Source organism: Argiope bruennichi, chromosome 5 (assembly GCF_947563725.1).
Source record: "Argiope bruennichi chromosome 5, qqArgBrue1.1, whole genome shotgun sequence".
Lineage (NCBI taxonomy): Eukaryota > Metazoa > Arthropoda > Arachnida > Araneae > Araneidae > Argiope > Argiope bruennichi.
In genome coordinates this window covers 132,377,436-132,399,690 of record NC_079155.1, presented here as the reverse complement: position 1 = coordinate 132,399,690, position 22,255 = coordinate 132,377,436, and the positions used below count along the sequence as shown (strand labels likewise).

The 22,255-nt window shown below is 36.0% G+C and overlaps 1 protein-coding gene across 5 annotated transcripts in view; it reads right to left on the bottom strand.

Moving 5' to 3' along the window:
- The window catches only part of LOC129969679 (semaphorin-2A-like), an 802,435-nt gene that overhangs the window by 660,585 nt on the left and 119,595 nt on the right, over window positions 1-22,255 (bottom strand). For 4 of the 5 annotated variants that reach the window (XM_056084340.1, XM_056084339.1, XM_056084342.1 and 1 more), the window contains exon 2: window positions 597-630. The exons of the other annotated variant lie outside the window; for it this stretch is intronic. The gene's annotated coding sequence lies outside the window, so the exon portion shown is untranslated. The remainder of the gene's footprint in view (window positions 1-596; window positions 631-22,255) is intronic. 5 annotated transcript variants of the gene reach the window in all.

Here is a 22,255-nt window from a genome sequence, read left to right as displayed (position 1 = left end):
CACTTTTACGAAAGAGTACGCGAGAATCTACTCTCCCTACGTTCGAAGTTCATTTCATAGCAACGGTTGTAATGGGATTGCGTTAGAAAAGCCAGCGAGGTAGATGAATCAACATGAAATTAAAATGTATTGTAGTTTTCGGAACTAATATTAGCAGTGTTGTCTGAAGGACTTCACATAAAAGCTACACGGATTGACGAGCCACATAAAGTGTTCGAAAGTGTATTTTGATAAATAAACATGTCAAACATATTTAAAGTGTAATTTTATTTCTTTATTTTACTTTAAATCAGTGCAATGCTCATACATTTACTTTGCTTTAAACAGAAAGTTTCATGATTTTTTTTCGGAGACAAATGGTTGAAGTAGCATAAAATTGAGCATCCGTGGGATCAAATGTTCGTAATTAAGTATAGATTGGTCTCGCATTTCATTAACCTTCCAATTATCTATTCTACAATTTTTTGTCTCTTAAATTTCATACCATCAAGCATCCTTTGTGTAAAGACACAGCTATATTTTCTTATAGAATTTTTTTATAAAGTGCCATCAGCTTCTAAATCGGAATATTTGACAACAAAAGTATAAATTCTTACCTTTTTCTTAAGAGGAATTTCAGAGAGAATTCACCTGAAAGAAAAATAAGATTCATTCGTTTCAAGGAATATAACAAATTCATAAATCTTATTTAGAAACTTCCATTCATTTCCAGCTTCAAAACTTTTGATTTACAGTTTCAAAATTGCATTTGACAACACATGATACCAATAGCTGGTATGACGAGAACATTAAGAAATGAGAATGGGCATAAATGAAGCAAATTTGAAATAATTTGAAAAAATTACATCTTTATCCTATTAAATATAAAAAGGTATTTTCTTTTTCAGATTTATCTTCATCGTGATATTCACTTTTTAAAATTTTATTTTAATCTTTTTTTTTCTTTTGCTAAAATAAAAACGTACACTTTACTAAATGAAGATTCTCAATCAACTCAAAAACAAATTTCAGTGTTGGAGGTTATAATTTGAGCAATAAAAAGAATGCTTTAATATACAACAGTGCTCATTTAATCAGGATTCAAGCACTAAGGTAAGAAATTTTGTACTTTTTTAACATATAGTTGTTTTATACTCAATAATTTCTCTATCATTTCTTTCATTCGAATTGAGAATAATCTATAAAAAGCTCTTCGAACAAACTAATTGCACTTAAAGGAAAAAAGAGCCGCGAGGAAAGTACATTATTATTGCATGCTTCTCCACAAGAAAGGCAGATCCAAGTCTTTATCAAGTGGTGAAACATATTTCGGCACTTAAGTTGACCACCATTTCTAATGGAATTGTCGTCATTTGGCTCTTGGCCATCTGGCTAGATGGTCAAATCATCACTTGGCGACAAACGCCCATGTGTCTTAATAAACAAGCACTATGTATTTTACCATTTTTCACTGAACCCAAAGAAGAAGCCTTGTCCAATCAGTAACTCCAAGGTATTAAAGAAAACGAAGAATACTTTCAAGCATTTCGGAAACTCTGATGTAGGTTGTCTATTAAACAAACTCAGATCATCGATTATTTGGCTACAAAGATTAATTAATAGCATTTAGATTTGAAAGAAACAATCAAGATTATGCTTGCAAGGTAGGATAGAGGAAATATAAATTGAAAATAATCCGGTAATTTATGAGCTCTTCTATATTCGGATTTCCACTCATTTATCGTATTGACGAGGCAACCTTAACTGTGAGACCTCCGGCTTCCATAACTTGTGACGGGTGATTAATATTATCAAACACCAACATGGAGCAAACGTAAATGACATGTGACAAGAGAGGAGGGGGGTACACTGATGGGGAGGGACCACACTAGATCGTCCGGATTTCACTTACGATACCGATCATGATGGATCGCCTTCCCGTTCGCCAACCAAACTTTTAAAAAACTAATAAATCGTCATAGACGTTCCGAGACAAAACGGATCACGTGACACGGATCGAAGATGGCTTCAGCTAGAGTGTTCTAGTCGACACAATTATAGATTCCATCTGTCCGTCCTAAATTACAGAAGTACGAAAAATAAACAATAGTGGAACAGTTCAGATTCCTTCTGAAATCAATCATATTTTGCATCGACTAGAAGCGAAAGTCAGTTAAGCGTAGTAAATGACGAATGTAAAGTTACAGCAGGACAAAATAAATGATTTCAGAAATTAAACAAAGTTTGAAGACAGATTGATATCTTCCTGTAATTGAAGATATCAGCCCGATGCAAGGCGGCATAAAAACCATTAGTTCCTTTCAGTGGCTGGCTACACACATGGCGGATCTTTCCGTGTCGGAGAATTGATTATCGCTGTTTTTCCTTGAGTAGAGAGCGCTGCAGTAAATCAGGGCTAAAATATTGCCATAATTGCCATTGCCGTAGCTATACAAAATACAGCTGTCACTGTAGTTGAAAAAGGTTATAGCACTGCCATCAAACTACAGATCAAATGCAGGTTTACACACAAAGCTGCTCTTTGATTTTTATTTTTTTACCGATTTAAAGTTTTATTTTCCTTCTTTTTTCTTTCCCACAATGAATATTATCTTCATATGTTAATAATCATATGTTGTAGTTTTAGGTATCAATTATTCTTTTCTATTGGGAACATGAGTAACCTATATACTGATGATAAAATTTTAACTGCATTCATACAAAAAAAGCTTATTATATAGGATAAAATCATAGAAATATTTATGGGTAGAAACGCTAGGCATGACATTTGCCTATAAATTCGTATTGATTTTTATGTGCTTGAAAAAAAATAGAGAGAGATTATTTTTTTTAATCTGTTCCTTTTAATATATAATTACCCTCTACACTTTTGAGAAGGTAGGGGGTCGTAAAAAAATTCAAAGTGATCACACGCTGTCTTAGCAGAGGTGTTTTTTTTTTTCTTCAATTCGTAGTTTTTATGGTTTTATTTATTAATTTTTTTATTACGATGACAGTCATGGTTGACTATTATTAAAAAATGTTTTATTTGTAAACATAAAAGCATTAGTGAAAATAATAACATCATTATTTTTAAGAAGTTTTATTGTGTTTGTAATTTCTAGAGTCATAGTTATATTTTTGAATTAAATAAAAATGATGAGAAGGAAAAAAAAAATCTTTAAATGCTAGAATTAAATAAGAACGCTGCATATTTTAAAGTTGCCCGTTGCCAATGTCATGGCGAACAGAATGTCTTAGACATTTTGTCAGAAAATCCTTCCTACATTTGAAACAAAATATCTACACTGAAGGTTTCTCACTAGGTTTGAGGCCAATTACGGGCTCGGTGTCGCAGTGTTTGCTACCATGCATGTAAAACACTAGATTTTGTGAGTTGCGAAAGTAAATTCACCACAGCGAAAAAAATCCATCGTGTGCAACTGAACAAATTAAAAAAATGTTTATTGAGAGCTCAACTAAAACTAAATTTCAAATGCAAAGTTCAGTCTTAAAATACTTCTGTGCCAGGAGAGAGCTTCTTCGATTATTCAGCTGCACTTCAATTCTGCAGCTGCTCACAAATGAACACCCGAAATAAATGAGAGAAAATACCATCGATAACTTTCTAGAAAGACTCTAATCGGTCAGATAATGGAGATTCAACTTCCTCACCTTCGCTATGGCCCCGGTTTTGGAAGCGCATTAAAAGGTATTTCATTAAAGAAAGGAACATTTTAATTCAAATGAGAGTATTAAATATATTTTTCATCACAAATTAAAAGCTGATACGATTCCACGAGTTTTGCCTTCTCTCACACGATGTCACAGAGAGTATGTAATATAATCGTTAAAAAAACCGACGTCGATATTTTAATCCATCGGCACGTTTTAAATCACTCTGACTACGGTGAAACCATTTTTAGAACTGTATCAGTCAATTGTATTGAGTTGCTTGCAAACTCAGTAACTCAAAACTGTGTTTGAATAGACGAATGATTTTTGCAGCTAACTTATGAAACTGCACTATTTTATTTTGCTGAATACAAAAAAAGGTAGTAGAAGCAACATCACTTTTCAATGACTTTTTAAAAATGTAAAGGTAATTTTCAAAAATGATACATTTCATTTCTGAGATGCTCAATAACAATGTAAAATACTATTGGTAGAATTTGAAGAACGAACATAAATGAAATAAGGACATTGTTTAATATTTATTTTTTTCACTATTTACAAATTCACAATATTTTACAATTGGTTTAAAACACTGTATTCATGCAGTTTTCATTTCAGCAAACGTATCGGTTTCTTCTTCCAAATTCGACGGTCTCATCCTATCGAATCACTCAAATTGAGTTGATTGATTTAAATTTCGTAAACGTACGCTCGGCACTAGCCTGTCAACCCATATATCAACGCATCAGTAAAATATTTTCCTATTTTATGTCTTCAAGCATTTTGTTTTTATTATTATATTTATTTAATTTTTAATCCGAGAGGGTAGGACGATGGCAATTTACATGCAAATAACAGTGCAACACCTCGGGCTCTTGGGCCATTCTAAAGTTGCGCCACCGATTGAATCATTCTGTTTCCAAAAGCAGCGAAAAATTCAATGCCTTTTCTGCCGGGTGCAGCCCCAACAAGTAATATCTGATCCAATATCTCATTGCGAAATTCGAATAAATTTTTGATATTCAATAACAAGAGAAGCTTATTCAACAAAACAAAAGACTTGTGAAATCCCAAATAAAAATAGACATAAAGCGAATTATACACAGTTTGACTTCAAGAACAATAATACAATGAAGCCCAAACAATACGGAAAATATTCATTTCTCCTGAATTTAAAAAAATAAAACAGAGCCGAAACTAGATCAATCCCTTGACATGGATCAATAACGCAAAGCAGTGTTCTCGGCTTTTGTTTCCAATTAACATAAAATTTTTGCCATTCCCAAATACCAAACGTCATATTTTCCTAGAAAAAAGACGGAGGTATGTTCTCCAGAGCATTGGTAAGTCACATAACCTCGTCTTCATGGAACAAAAACCAAATTCAATCCTAAGATAAATGAATAAACATAATCGAAGAGTTCTAAACACAAAAGGCAGGCAGTTGGAAGAGTTAAAAGTATCAGTGCTTTGGAGACAAAAGTAATTCGTAATCAATACCGCCAGTGCGGGCGCACAGATAACAAAGGGACGTGCGCTCTTTTATTTTGTGTTCGCTTGCCACAAAAGCGCATTAGTCACGGACCTTTTACTTCTCCATTATATCGACGTTTTCCAAACGATATCGGAGAAAAGAAAAATTTCTCGGTTGGAATACAAGGGGGTGGGCAGGCTGATAACAACCGATCGTTTGGCCAACCTTCTGGAACAGATACAAACAAGACTAGTTTCTTGTAACAATGCATTAAGATCCAGACCCATTTTACAAAGGCCCTCTGTTGGGTTTTTAAATGCAGCTCTCTTAACGAGCTTTCGACAATAAAGAAAAAGTTTGAAACGATACATTTTAGAAAAGTTTCGGTTGACACACAACATTAAAGAGGGTACTTGTATATACGAAATGAAACATAGTTGTGATATTATATGTTTTTAAGAAAAATGAAGCAAACTGTTGCGATTTAGTTGAACATATATTTTGAAATGATTTCCAAAAATACACAGTTAAAATTACTTTTAGCCAAAGTTTACCTCTTTAAATTGTATTTGAAGAGAAATGGTTTTTTAGAATACATTTCTATGATTCTTCTTTAAAGTTTTGTATTTCAAAAAAGAGGGATTTAGAGGAATAAAAATTGAAATTTAACTTTGTTTCATAATACACAGTTTCTTTTCCTTTGTTTAGTCATTATTTCAGGTCCTTAAACAGGCAAAAAAAAAAAAAAAAAAAAAGTCGTTATCGCAGTTTCTGTTTTTATTGCATTTCTATCGTGCTCACGCTCAATATTGTTTACGAACGTTCTTACCAAATGTTTTTTAATCGTTATAAATCCCTTAAACCACGCTTTTTATGAAAAATGCTTCCAAGTTATAACTATGCATATAAATTTATTAAATGATTTTATCAGATATTACAAAATCTCTCTAAGTCATTACAGCAAAAACTCTTTTCATTTGAGCTGTAACATTTCACTTTGAAAATATAAAAGGATTGCTGGTGCCATCCTTTGTAATATTTAGTCATGATCAAATCCCCAAGAACGACATTATAATTATATGTGAAGACACTGCAATGAGTTCGAAATTTCCAATTGGTTTAATGCGCAGTTGTGCCACATTAACTATAGAAGTTTGAAATTTTTAATCATGAAGATAGGATTGTCACCGCGATCTTCACTAATGAACATAAACTTCGACTGTTTTTCAGTACTACGAAAATCGAACCATATATTTCTGGATCAAAAAATTTTTACACTGTTGCCAAGTCACATTTTTCTGAAAATTTCGCTCTAATATTTTAAAGAAAAATTTATTTTCTTTCATTCTTGAGGATATGCAGCCAGTCTTTAAAAAGTGCTCTAACACTTTTCTTAACAAAGTATTTTCCACATTTTAAACTTAATTCCTTATCTTTGTTTGAACTGAAAATTTCTAAAATATCCGGAAGGCATTCGCTCCTCTCGCTAACACTAAATTCGATCGATGGGGTGCACACTCCACTGAGTTCCGCTTTCGTTTCCATGTATCTTCCGGAACGAAACTGCATCCCTTTTCTTGGAATATTTATCAATATCCTCCGTCCACATCTCTCATATACAAATACCCATGCCGACAAAAAAAGGTAAATATATTCCTTTCCTCTTGTCGAAAAGCATGCCAACCACACACGCGAAGTCAGAGCCAGATAAATAAAAAAGCAGACGGCATAAAAAAAAATCGCGTTCACTCTCACGTTTTGATCGATATGGAAATGTGAACTTTTGTGGCAAGATAAAAATTTCCATAATTAAACATCGGCAAGTCTAGATAATGGAAAGGGCGGGAAAAGTGCGCGCGTGAGACAAAGGTCGAGTTGGCGAGCGTGTATCTGATGAGAGTCAATAGCTGGCTTTTTCCTTGGCGCGATGAATTGCAGATGAGGCGGAGGATCGCTTCCTAATTAAGTTCCAGAAGTGGCTGCTGCGAAGGATAATTCGTGAGTCAGATTTTAAATGCTTGCAGACGCACGACTACTAGATTGAAGTTGACTTGAACTGACAGACAGTAACTGAAGCATCTATAGAGCTACTGTTTGACTGTCATGGGGGTATGAAGTCTTTGTCTGATGCCCAAGAAACTGGGCTCAGCGTGTTGTCTTCGATGAAATTCACTGAGTGTCGAAAAGAAATAATATTCGGCTCCAGGCAAATGTTTAGCATGGGGTCCCTTTTTCAGCCCTGATGGTTAGAACAATAGCAATTTTGTGCGTATATGATATTGTATACCTCAGATGAAGACTTGTAATATTGTGGGATCTTGATATTTTGCCAATCGTCCCACTCAAAGGTAAGAGAGCAGTTGAATGGAAAAGAAGAGGGGAGGGGTTGCAGATGTCCGGGTGTCTCTACCAGAAGCATGACTGCTAGATTGTGCTTGCCTTCTTTTTCCAGATCAAAATTCAAGCATCAATATCTCTATTATTTTTCAGTAAGAAGAAATTCGCCTCAGTCTGTTTTATGTTTTGTTTTCCCGAACGCTTTCATTTATCATCAGAATACGTGGATAAGAGGGGATGAAATGTTGCCGTGTTCAAAGTATCACAGAACTCATTGCCCAAACCATAGAATATTCTGAACTTAGATAGAATAGATTTTCCATGGGAAAAAAAATACAACTTTAGGTTAATATACCATGATTACATCAGGAGATATTCGGCATTTTCTGTTAAGGGGTTGCTTCCATATTTGATTTTTTTTTTTTTTTTTTTTTTTTAAATTTAGGTAGTCTCAATTCGTTGGTCATAGCATTTATTTATTTATTTCCCCTTAAAAACATATGAAAACCTTCAATCTACATGTTAAAATCATTTGCTGTATCATTCATAACAAAATATTTATAGCAGACAATTTATTAGAATCTTGATTCTTTTCAGGAAAGAAATATTCAAGAGCATCGAAAGTTTTCTACAAATTGCACCTCAGTCTGATTCTCCATGACGCTGAAAACACTAAAATTGAAAGTTTTGTTACATGAGTAAAATATATATAATTTAACATTATTTATGTCTATTTTAGTGTTCAAATTAATATCACACAAAAAGAAAAAAAAATTAATTGATTTTTATTCTTTTGCGTTTTATTCGTGCATTTCTTCATAAGTATACTGTCACGTAGGTACTTTAGTGTGGAACTCAATGACACACACAAGAAGTAGAGCTGAACCAATTTATTAACTCCACTCTGAACTGAGAACACAGAGACTAACAGATCTTCTGCTTTTATACTAGCAGGGAAAGTTCCAGAATACTTCTCTGGAGACAGTAAGAAAAGTCCAGAATACTTCTCTGGAGACAGTAAGAAAAGTCCAGAACACTTGTCTGCTAAACTAAAGAAATGTCCAGAATCTTCTGGAACACGAAATAAAGGGAAACACAAAATCAAGAAATTAAATATTTACACAGACCGTGACTCGCCTTGTCTCTAGCTGGATTCGAACGTACGATCTCTTGATTAAGAGACCAGTGCTATGACTATTCGGCCAGGGAGAGTCGACTGCCTGTTTTCAATGCGGCAATATATTATCATCACTGCTCACTACACATAAAGAAACATGAAATGGTCCACCGCTTTATTTTAGAAGCATGCAAAATAGCAGTGCATATCATTGACTGGTCAATATAAATCCATTTTCTTCCGTGCCTTACGGGTCACTGAGGGTTCTCCATGAAAGCGCTTTTTTGTTTGCTAAAAGACTTCATTGTATGAAGTCATGTATGGAGGATATACGAATGTTAAAGACGTGAAAAGCAAACTGCAGAACATCAGTATAAATGTTCATTAATATCTTTAATTTCCATTATTGTAGCACCATTTTAAGTTATGATTCATCATATCTCTTTCTGCTTCATATATGAATAGAAATATGAAATGACGTATATTATAAGAATTATATATAATTGTAAGTATGGTTATTTCTTTAGATGTCTTTAAGAAGTAACCAGCTTGATAATAAAAAAAAAAAATTCACTCCATTGTGATAATACAATAATTCTAATTACATCAGACTAATCTTACGAAATGTGAGAATTGTGAAAGAAATATCGTGCACTTTTATCTTTGAATTTTAACACAAATAACCCTTTTCTAGCTAGAAAATATGGAGTTCGCTACACATTATTTATTAAGAGAAATAATTTGTCAGGTTTATAAAATTAAATAATTAAATTCTAAAAGTAATAATTCCGAAATAAAATTTCCATTTTTCTAAAATTTATTATATTTTGCGTATGATATTATATGAGCTGATACTAGCTTATTACAAGGGCAGAGACTCTCCTCCACATTTTAAGTAACTAACTATCAATAAAATATTGCGGCAAAGAAATGTTTTAAAATTTTAATTTCTGATTTTTTACCACCGATGAATTTTTTAAATATATTTTTATATTACAATAATGCAGAAAACAATATCTCTTTTAAAGAATGCTTGATCAGTGGCATTTCAATGCCAAATAAAAAGCTCCAGATATCTTGAAACGTACGAACGCGTCCCTAAATGCATCGTTTTAGGAACAATTCAGAACACTTAATATAAAGGGAAAGCTACTCGAAGGAATGAACTGAAATTTTGCATGTCTCCATAGAATGGTGTCGTCTTTCAATTTAAGCTGAAATTTAAGTATGTTGCAATTTAAAAACTTTTAAACTCTACTATTGTAATTTTTTCACAAATTAAAAATTACTTGTTCATATTAAACATGCACGCAAAATGTGTACCTTATATTTTCATAAGAAAAAGAGTTTAGTTCAATTTTATAAGTTTTGAGATATGAATGAAAGTTTAAAATTCAATTTTAATATTAGAAAGTCAATTTTTTTTAGCTTATACTTTCGAAATAATAGTCCTAAACTAAAAAAACTTTGTTTCCGGTAATAACTTTCGATGTACTTTTAAATTTTGATGAGAAAATGTGTGTTGCTGTTGGAAATTTTGAAGTTGGCACTTATTTCAATATACAGAAATTTTAATTAAAGAATCTTTAAGATTACATTAAGCCCTTTCACACGACATATTTTTTTTATATGAATGCACGATGATCGATGCCAGAATGAAACTGGCGGGGGATTTTTTTTTTCTGTCAAGAGATCGCTTTTCTGCAAATGAATCCTGATTTAACAATCCTTCATAAGATATTGTAAATATTATTGCACATAATATTATTATTTAGAATTAATTGCTTGAAAATAAAAATTTTGGCACAGTTAAATGTTGACGGTGTGTGTTTCTGTAGTTGAAACTTGATACTTGATTCCATTAAATTACAAAATTCATTTATAATAATTCATTTAGAAAAACCATTACTAATATTCTGTAAGGCTAAATTCATCCTCAAAATAAAGATAAATGGAAATTATAGATTTTGTAATAAGCCAAAAATCAATCCGCCGCCCCCTCCCAAAGCGAACAATAATGTTCGAACACTATTCATAAATAAACACACAGAAGTTCCTGTGAGAAAGGGAGAGGGGTGCTCATTTTTTCATCCAGTCTTACCCAGAAAGGAGTCGATCGGAAACAAAATAGCCCTCGAACATTAATCACGACTTCAAAAGAAAAGTTAAGAGCAGATTTGAACGGGAGCAGGCTTTTGAAAATCGAAGCTTAGGTTGAGGGGTCTCCCCGTTTCCGACAGACGATAATTATCCTGAATGACTCCCCCTGCTTCCCTTTCTGATCCTCTTTCACTGAGGTCTCGTTTTGTAGGACCTTATTAAGATGAGTACATGGGAGGGTCAACCCCCTCTCCCTTCACCATTGTCTTCCGCTTTCTATTATTTTTCTGGATTTGGAAGTCATATCGAAATGTTTCAGAAGGGGCGGGGAAGGAGAAAGGCCTTCTGATCCTTCCCTCCTTCCGTCCCTTAGCAAAAATTCGACAAAATCTAAAACCAATATCCTGCAAGCTCACTGTAAATCGGATTACTGTGCCGTACTTGCCTGTAAAGATGGCTTCACCTATTCCAATTGGAATTTATTCGATGCCTGTTCGATTCTGGGGGGGGGCACAGTTGATAGATTTGCATTTTTTTTAGTTTCTTCTGTTTTTATTATTTATTTATTTCTCTTGGAAAATGAGCCTTAATGAACCTAATCGAAATATTGTCATCTATAGAAATTTTTACACTATCCACTACAGAAGTAAACATTTACGTATAGAATAATTAAAAGTTTTTTTAAAATTGTAATTTGACACGGAAACAATTTAAACTATTATTTAATAAAGATACTGCATTTAAACTGCAAAAGATACTGCAAACTATGTCGCACAAGAAATTCTGATGTCAAGCAATTACTTAAAAAAATATATAAATAATTCTTTTTTAAAAAAACTGGAAAAGCATACCGTATTTTTGTTCAGTCATTCCCTACGGAAATTCCGTGGTCTTTTCCATGGGTATGTCAAAACTGATATATTAATATGACTTAATTTATTTCATGAAACTATTTTAATGAAACTATAGAAAAAGGAAGTAAGAAATGCAAATCACCAAAGATTGAAAATATTCATTGAATATAAAATTGTTCATCTCTTAAGACAAAATTTTCCCAAAGTTCTTCTTCTAGTAAATAATTATTATATTCCATCAATGCTTTATTTATTTAATCAATATTTAATAAGGAAATGAATTAATATATATATTCAAAAAAATGTGCTTATTAAAGCAAAAATATAAAATTCAGCTTGATAACATGCACAGAATTTGAAACAAATTTTATAATTACAGTTCAAAAACACACTTGTATAACTAGTTATCTAATTTTTTTTATTCTTTTATTTTTAAATCATGATTATGAATGTTATGAAATTTATAAATCACTATTTTCTTGAAATAATTACTAAACGGCTACACTCCTATAGAATTTAAATTCATCAAGTAATAGATAATAAAATGTTAAAAATATTAAAATAGTTTATTATCATCAAGAACTTACACGATATAAAATTATATGGAAAATAAATTCAAAATAGCCCTTTTTAAAAGCAAAAAAACAAGTTAAATAAAGATGAACCACTTGCAAAAAGTCTAAACACTCACTTTGCAAACAATGATGCCACCAAAATTGCTTTAACGAATATAATTCTAATGTAAAGCATGCGTCAAAATAATTTGGTAAGACGAAATAAGAGAATAATATAAATGTATTAAACAACTTGCAGCCTTTCTGAAGGTTCGATTATAAGAATGCTAAACACTTGTTTTTCGGCAGTACATGTATCTAAATAATTTTTCATGGACATCATTCCATTTTAAGAAATACGTCAGAATAGTTTGACAGGGTGAAATGGGAAATGATGAGAGAGGATATTTCAGCCTATTTGGATCTACAGGTTGATAAAAATCAAAACTATTTTTTGACACATCTTATCGTGATGCGACACAGACTGTTCTTTTCACGGACAATATTCTAATTTGAATAAACATTGAAATTGCTTGTAGCAATGACAATAGGGATGTATAGAAGTGTCGGACAGGTAGATAGCAAGAAAGTGGAAGACTTATAAGATATGGAACTTCCTTCCGCCATTTTTTGATAGACGGCTGTAGCGGTAAGTGCTGGTCGAAATAGGCAGGGGGAAAAAACGCCATACAGTAACGACATCAGTCAGTATAACGACAACACCACATTAGTAAATTTGTGTTTCCATCATAAATTTAATTTTGATCGAAGATGTCAGTTTCAAGATTAGATTTTCTGTTTCCATTTGAAGAAGACTGCGCTTGAGACACATCAAATGGTTTCAAGTATTTAAGGTGAGTCTGCTCTTGTGGAACAACATGTCGCGAGTGGTTTTAACGCTTCAAGAGCGGTGATTTTCACGTCAAGGGCATGGTGGTGGACGATTCCGAAATGGAGACATTACTTGAAGACGATTCCAGGCAAACACAAGCACATCTGCCAGAATCATTGTGATTGACATAACAAGGCGTTGAGAAATGTCTCAAACCCACGGGAATGACACAGAAACCAAATGACCCGTTGAAGCCGAAAGATGCTGAATGGCATTTCAGCTGATTCCAAGGCATGTCGAATGATGTTTTCACGTCACAATATTGCCGCCGACGAAGCTACAATAATTCCCAAACGCAGAAAATCACAGAGGATGCTCCGATATGCAAGCAAATATTTGAAACAATTTGTTAATTTAAATTTTTATCATAGAGGTTTATGCGTGACAAATTAAATTTTTATTTATGTCATATCTGTTTTAGAAAACATTTTACTTAGTGTATATAAATATTAAACATAAAATTTTAATTTTTAAGCAACTAATTGCAGTTTGCATTGATTTACTTGACAAATCCGATAACCCTAACTTATTTTTAAAAAATTACCCCTTAATGATACGCTATAACTATACATCAAATGAAAAGCTTCACGAGAGTCCCTCTCACTCCGAGGTGCCGCACTTGCGAGGAAGCGGGATATCCTTCAGAGGATTAGCAAAGTCAGGAATCCTCTAATTATTTTTGGAAAAATAAATTACGATACTCGTTCTGTTTCGCCTCCTTCTCCTCCACAACTCTTGAAAAAGACACCGCTCGATCTGAGTTTTCACCAGCAGCATATGATACAGAGAGTATAAATAATTCATAGGTTTCTCGTCAGGCCGTAAAATGTTTATCTTGAGTGGGTGGGCTGCCGTCAATTCCTTTTGCACCCTACTGTAATTTCACAAATGATTTCTGTCTGCAGGAGGACAATGAATAAAACGTGGCAATGTTATTTCGAGTGAATCAATTCAAAAATCAAGCAGATTTAATTTTTTAAAAAAAATCTTTTTCATATCTATTGTTCACTTTAAAGAGGGATTTGCTTCTTCAGACCGCTTAGAGTTAAATAGAGAAGAAACGTTTTGACACTATTAGTTGCGAAAAGTTCAGATTCAAAATTTTCTTGGAGGAAGAGGATAAACTTTACAAGCACTGCATGAAGTACTTTATTTCAAAGAGGGCGAAAACTCTTAAAATTCAGTTACTTAACAAGTGCATATACAATGCTAATGTAATATGATAGCTAAATCTTTACTCATACATTCCTATGAGACTGTATCTTGTTTTAATGTTTTATATTTCCCCTAAAAATTTACATGCTGAGATTTGAATCACTCTATAGATAATTTGCAGTTGTTTCTCAGCATAAAAAAAGAAAGAAACGGTGAAAATATTGGCAGCTTAGGCACATTAAACTATGCATTCAGTAGGTATTAGGACTGCCTATTAAGCTTGCAAAAAACCAGCTAGTGGATGTAAGAGAAATACAGGTTTATTAAAATTAAATTAACGGTACTCAGAGACTCTTTGCTCCGTTTCTACTCAACGGATCCGAATGAAACTTCATATTTTTGTTACTTAGACCATGGTACCGAGGTTCCTGACGTCAAAATTAGTTTGGAATTTTGTCAAATCATAGCGCAATACTGCTTAAAACCATATGCTAATGAATAGATCTTTAATTTCGCTACAAAAGCTAAACATATGGTTCAAAAAATCATTCCCCATAGTGAAATACCTTCAGGGGGCACCCCGAAATGAGGATGAGATGCTTCCGGTATGGTGATTGGATCTCGTCACCCTGGAGGGTACACGAAAAGGTGGCGGGCTCCCATCGGTGACGGGACGTACTTCCTTAGGGAAGGATTGCACCGTGGTCGGTGATGGCTCTTAGGACTGAACTACAGTTCCTTCCAGTGTTGCTGTTGCGGTGGTTCGGTCATTCAGTATTTATTATCAGTGTGCCTTCGGAGAGTCAGTAATATGACTTCCCCCTAGTGAATATTTGCCTTGATCGTAAAACTCTAATTAAAATACGAACAATGCTTCATCCTAAATGCAGTTAAAGGCATGATGCGTAAGTTTCACATCATATCAGTTTTCTTGCATCGAGGAGATGACAACATGCAAAGGAGTCGACAACTGGGGAAGAAGTTGCAATTGCAATAGCTGAAGCATCTGCAAGTTCTTCAAATGATACTGAAAGTGGTCCCTCAACAGCACGAATGATAGACACTCCGTGAGCAACTGTGCACATGATTTTAAGCAAAATTCTAGGATTGTACGCTTACAAGACATATTTCAAGCAAAAAAAAATATTGGAAAGATAGATAAAAGATAGATATCAAAGATAGATAAAATGCTTTACATTTAATAGAGGAACAAATTTCAACAATTCACTTTTCACCTCGAAAGATGTACAGATGGTGTTTAGTAGCTCACCTTGGATTGCCTAACATATGTTATATCATTCTATCTATCTATCTATCTATCTATCTATCTATATATATATACCATTTCCAACCCATAACATAAACTGCTAATGGCGGTGTTTCGAGCCTCGAAAAATAATTGTTCTTATGTAGATAAAAAAATTTAATACATTGAACAATCGTGAGTAATGACTCCAGTTTGCTAAATTTTTTAACGTATACATTTTATTATAAAATATTTTTATATTTATTGCCCTTTATTAATACTGACTTATTGATACTAAATTTTTTGTTATTTATTCGATTTATGTTTTTAAAAGTTAACTTCAACACCCCGTTGCTGTATTTCAAATATAATCAAAGCATGCTTCTGTTGTTCTTTTTTAAAGTTGTAACAGTAAAGTTTCTTCAAAAAATGAGTCTTGTCCATGATTCGTCTACAGAAAGGCCCCGTAAAAGACGCTATTTTTTCCCTCCTTCCTTTCAGAACTAAATCAAGAGCTCCTTTTATGACCAGGCCCCTCGAATGCTAAGTGTCGTTGCAAAATAAACGCGACTCGACTTTTGCCACTGATTTTATTGCCAGTCGCTTAAGATAAGTCCAGTCCTCAGAGAGACTTTTTATATGCTTTTAAGTAGATAAGAGCTGAATTATGGCCAGTTTGCTGAGATTAACTGTTAAAGGCCAAAACAATCCTGCGTTTCTTCGCTTAATGGCCTTTTGCTTATTTATTTCTTCTTTTCCAAAACGATGGCCAACGGAACTGGTTTTCCAAACGCTTTGGCATAGAGAGGAATATATATATATATATATATATATATATATATATATATATATATATTGTCACGTTTATAGGCTTAAGAAGAGAACACTTTTGAACAATATCACTTTATTTAAAGTCAACCAAAGACCTCGGTTATTACAAATGAAGCTCTTATATATACATGTAGAATGTTCTAGAACATTCCTAGAACTAACTAAAGAGGAAATGACGTACAAGGATTAAGGAAATTATAATTTGAATATTCCAGAAACTTCTGGAAGAACTGAAAGGAAAATAAATTAATAAATAACAAATTTTTTTCCCGAGGATCGAACCAGCAATCTCTTTGCCCGCAGTCCGATGTTTTATCAACGAGCCACGGAGACATGTGGCTAGCTTCGTTGCATTGCTTCCTCCTCAAGAGAACAGCGTCTCGATGTTATAGACGAAGGTCCTTAGAGCGTGATCTTGTCATGGGTCCGGTATAGGGCGGGGTCGTCTTCTGAAAATCCACTTCGTCTAGATCAGGATTCCGTATGTCCTGTCCCACGGTCGTGGAATCTGAAAATATATCCTCTTGGGCTTCTGGAGCGTAGTAGGGCTTCATCCTCAGCACATGAACAATGTCCTTTGACTTACGTCTCCTAGAATTTGGATCAAAGTCCTGGACCTCGTAAGTGACCTCCGAAAGTTGACGCAGGACTTCATACGGACCGAAATAATTCTTGAGAAGCTTTTCGGAGCGGCCCACCTTCCTTATAGGAATAAAGATCCACACTAAGTCACCAGGCCGATACAGCACTGCGCGATGTTTTGAATTATAATGACGTCGGTCTTTTTCTTGGGCATCAAAGGTGCGGATTCGAGCCAACTGACGCGATTCTTCTGCGCGGGTTACTAGCCCCGTGACATAGTCTTGTCCTGTATCCTCGATTGGGTGATGGAACATAGTATCGAGTGTAGTTTCGGCTTCCCGCCCAAATGTCAGGAAGAATGGAGTATACCCAGTGGTGCTCTGTTTAGCCGTATTATAAGCAAAAGTGACGAACGGCAGAATTAGGTCCCATGTTTTATGTTCGATATCGACGTACATCGACAGCATATCCGCTAACGTCTTGTTGAAGCGTTCCGTGAGTCCATTCGTCTGCGGGTGATAGGCGGTAGTCATCCTATGCACCACGTTGCATTGATTGTTAATTTCGGCTACGAGCTTTGACTGGAAAACTTGACCTCGGTCCGTGATAATGGTGCTAGGGGCTCCGTGAGTTAGAAGAATCTCTTCCACGAAGAACTTTGCTACTTCTGGTGCTTCTGCAGTGGGAATGGCTTTTGTGACGGCGTATCGTGTAAGATAATCCGTACACACGATTATCCACCTATTTCCTTCTTGCGACTTCGGAAATCGACCAAGCAGGTCCATCCCTACACGCTCGAACGGGACTTCGGTTGGAGGTAGGGGAACCAAGTATCCGGGTGGCTTCAGAGGAACCGTCTTTCGTCTTTGGCACTCCCTGCAATGCCTTACGTAATGGCAGACGCTTCGAAAAAGTCGGGGCCAGAAGAACCTCCTCCGAAGACGATCGTACGTCCTTGAAAATCCAAGATGTCCAGCTGTAGGCTCGTCGTGAAAATGACGAAGGATTTCTAACCGCATTTTCTTAGGAATGACTGGAAGCCACTGTTTTCCGGATGGGTCAAAATTTTTCTTGCAGAGTATGTCATTCACTATAGAGAACCCCGAACTTGATAAATCTGGCGACTCCTCGCAAGCTTTGATATGCTGGGCCAGTGATGGATCGCGACGTTGTTCCGACACCAAATCAATCATTGCCGCCAGGGTCTCTGTTTTCAGCACGTTGTCGTCAGGCACAGGATTTCGGGACAGACTATCAGCGTCGGCATGCTTCTTTCCACTTTTGTGAACAATACAGACGTCATATTCCTGAAGCCTCAAAGCCCATCTTGCTAATCGACCAGAAGGATCTCGTAAATTAGCTAACCAGCATAGCGAGTGATGATCCGTAATTATTTTAAAGGACTTCCCAAAGAGATATGGACGGAATTTTGCTATCGCCCATATAACTGCAAGGCATTCGCGTTCAGTGGTCGAATAGTTTCGCTCTGCTTTAGATAGGGTCCTTGAAGCATATGCAATGACTCTTTCCTTTCCGTCTTGCTGCTGGACTAACACAGCTCCAATACCGTACCCACTGGCGTCGGTATGCAGTTCGGTGGGAGCGTCTTCGTCGAAAAGTGCCAACACAGGTTGCGAAGTCAATGCTGATTTAAGGTCTCTGAACGAGTCTTTTTGAGCTTTATTCCAGCAGAATTTAGCGTCCCCTTTTAAGAGCTCTTGGAGAGGCTTAGCCCGAAAACAGAAGTTTTGGATGAACCGTCTGTAATAAGAGCACAGTCCCATGAAACTTCTTACATCGTGCACAGTCTTCGGTGTAGGAAAGTTGGTGACAGCGGACACTTTATCGGGATCAGGTTTCACGCCTTTTCCGGAAACAAGATGTCCAAGTATTTTGATCTCCTTGGCTCCAAAATGGCACTTTTTTGGATTTAAGGTAAGTCCGGCTTCCTGTATGCAAGAAAGTACGCAATGCAGCCGATGCAAATGTTCAGAAAAGGTCTTCGAAAATACAATTATATCGTCCAAGTAGCAGAGGCACATCTTCCACTTTAAGTGACGTAATAAATTGTCCATAGTTCTTTCAAACGTTGCGGGTGCGTTACACAATCCGAACGGCATTACCTTGAATTCATACAGCCCTTCACTAGAGATGAAGGCCGTTTTCTCCCTATCTGCCTCGTCCACTTCGATTTGCCAATACCCCGAGTGCAGGTCCATCGATGAGAAGTATTGACCTCCTTTCAAGCAATCCAAAATGTCGTCGATTCTGGGTAAGGGATAGACGTCTTTTTTAGTAACTCTGTTCAGACGACGATAGTCCACGCAGAAACGCCAGCTGCCATCTTTCTTACGAACTATCACCACTGGAGACGACCATGGACTCTCCGATGGTTGAATAATATCTCGTATCAGCATCTTATCGACTTCGTCGTTGATTATGCGTCGCTCCACTGGCGATACCCGATAAGGTCGTTGGCTGATCGCAGGGTGGTTTCCGGTGTTTATCCTGTGTTTTACGTTGATCTTGCGGTTTTGGCGCTGTGGTCCACCATGGAATGAATCTTGAAAATTTCGCAGCAGATTTTGCATCTGCTTCCGCTGCTCAGCACTCAGGGTCGCGGCCATCATTTGGGAACAGTCGATTGGGTCAGTGTACGTCGAGACTTCCACATCGGCAAATGAAGGCACTTCGGTCAGAGTATTTAGGCCGTCGGTGCTGAAAGAATTAGCGTAACCAACACACATGCCTCTTGGGATGTAGCGTGCTTGTGTTTGCCCGTTGGCCACCCAGAGCATACCCTTGTTTTGGAAAAAAGAGGCTATAGTAGAGGGAATGGCAATTCCTTGATTGATGCTTAGACTTTTATTCCCTTCCACAACTAAATCAGTGGCGTCATGTACGTCCGGTGATTGCACTATAATACGTTTGAAGGAACAACCAGGTATGATAAAGTCCGAAACGGCATACAAGTTGAAAGTCTGAGGCGCCGTCTGTTCTTGAAAAACGTCATCAAATGCGAGTTCAGCTCGGCCACAGTCCAAGACAGCTTGTGATGCTTTTAAGAAGTCAAAACCCAAAATGATGTCATGGCTGCAATTCGGCATAACAATGAACTGGTAGGGCTGTGTTCGTTCATTTATGGTAAGTTGAAAGACACAAGTTCCTAACGGCTTTGCATAATTGCCGTCGGCGACCTTCAGAATAATGTTTTCCGAGTCGCTGAACATGACTTTCCGCCGTTTCCGCCGGTATGCTTCGGAGACGACAGAAAAAGATGCACCAGAGTCTACCAGCGCTTTGCCGGGATGGTCGTCAAGAAGAACGTCGATGCGATTCCCGTGCAATTTAGCGGCAAATGGAGGATTCTGAGAAATCGCGGCCTCACCTCCAACACAGGTCGCGGAACTTAGTTTTCCTCATTTCGGCGGTTCGGCGACTGGCTATATCTTCTGTAGGGAGACGGCGATCTATAACGGCGGGTAGGCGATCGTCCTCGACTCGGACTTGGTGAAGGATTTCTGCCCGTTTCTCGATTGATGTCAGCGGTACGATTGTATGTCCGGTAAGAAGTTGCGTCACGTCTGTCGTTCTTGAATTGGTCAACAAATGAAGATCTTCTATCTCTGCAATAGCGTACTACGTGACCTGGGCGGCCGCAATGGAAACAGACTGGCCGATTGTCGGTGGTACGCCATACGTCGGTTTTCCTCGGCATCTGGTTCTGTTGAGGCCATGAAGTCTGGGCAGGCTTACTATATATTGGTTGCATGCGGCGTTTAGGTGCTTGAGCGACTCTTCCCAAGTTTTCACGAGATATAGGAGCCAACGATTGCTCGATTTCCTCTCGTACGATGCTTTCGATGGATTGTAGTTCGGAATATTGGCTTTCGACTCGTGGTGCAGTCATTCTTTGTATTTCTTCCCGAACAATTTTGCGTATCAGCGATGTTAACGGTTGCTCCTCGTCCACGGAAGCTATGGGAATAACATTGGGTAAACGAGAAAACTTCTGACGTCTAATTCTTTTTTGTTGCATTTCCTCGATGTACTGGCAACATTTAATGAAATCGACTGTCGTTTTTACCTCTTTAGGTAACAGTGCCTGGTACACATCTTCTGCGACTCCTTTCATTAGGTGGGACACTTTTTCTTCGTCGGACATGTTTGGATCTATTTGGTTGCAAAGTCCCAGTACGTCTTGAATATAGGATTGTGTAGCTTCACCAGTATTTTGCGCTCGGCCTTTCAGACGATCTTTTGCTCGCCTTATATACAGTTGGGTGTCACCAAAGGTTTTTGTCAGTTCTTCTTGAAATTCGACCCACGAGTTCAGTTTATCTTCGTTATTATCAAACCAAGTCCGGGCGGTCCCATCCAGGAAAAAATATACATTAGCTAAGCAAAGTGTGTCATCCCATTGATTAAATTTCGATACTCTAAGGTATTCTTTCATCCATTTGGTCGGATCTTGTCCAGGATCCCCTGTAAAAATTGTTGGCTTTTTAGGCTCCCTTATTAGGGCAGGAGAAATCAGAATAGGTTGAGGTTTTTCTTCTCCTTCCGGCATTTCCGTGCGATTGGGCAGTTTTCGTGGGGCAACAACGAAAGGTCCAAATTCCGGAGGAAGATTTAAGAGTCTGCGGCTTCGCCGTATTTCTTCCGCTTCCAGACTGAGAAGTTACCCGGCGCCTCCACCAAACTTGTCACGTTTATAGGCTTAAGAAGAGAACACTTTTGAACAATATCACTTTATTTAAAGTCAACCAAAGACCTCGGTTATTACAAATGAAGCTCTTATATATACATGTAGAATGTTCTAGAACATTCCTAGAACTAACTAAAGAGGAAATGACGTACAAGGATTAAGGAAATTATAATTTGAATATTCCAGAAACTTCTGGAAGAACTGAAAGGAAAATAAATTAATAAATAACAAATTTTTTTCCCGAGGATCGAACCAGCAATCTCTTTGCCCGCAGTCCGATGTTTTATCAACGAGCCACGGAGACATGTGGCTAGCTTCGTTGCATATATATATATATATATATATATATATATATATATATATATATATATATATATATATATATATATATATATATATATATATATATATATATATATATATATATATATATATATATATATATATATATATATATATATATATATATATATATATATATATATATATATATATATATATATATATATATATATATATATATATATATATATATATATATATATATATATATATATATATATATATATATATATATATATAAAGCAATCAGGAGGTGGATGATAGTGTTTTGGGGCAATGTCTTTGTCAATCTGCAATGGAGGAGAAAGAATTCTTTAAAATAACAGGAAATAGATGACAAAGAGTAGCTTCAGGACAAATTAAAATATTGTTGCACATTTTGTAACGACTGCTCTACTGCAAAAAACAG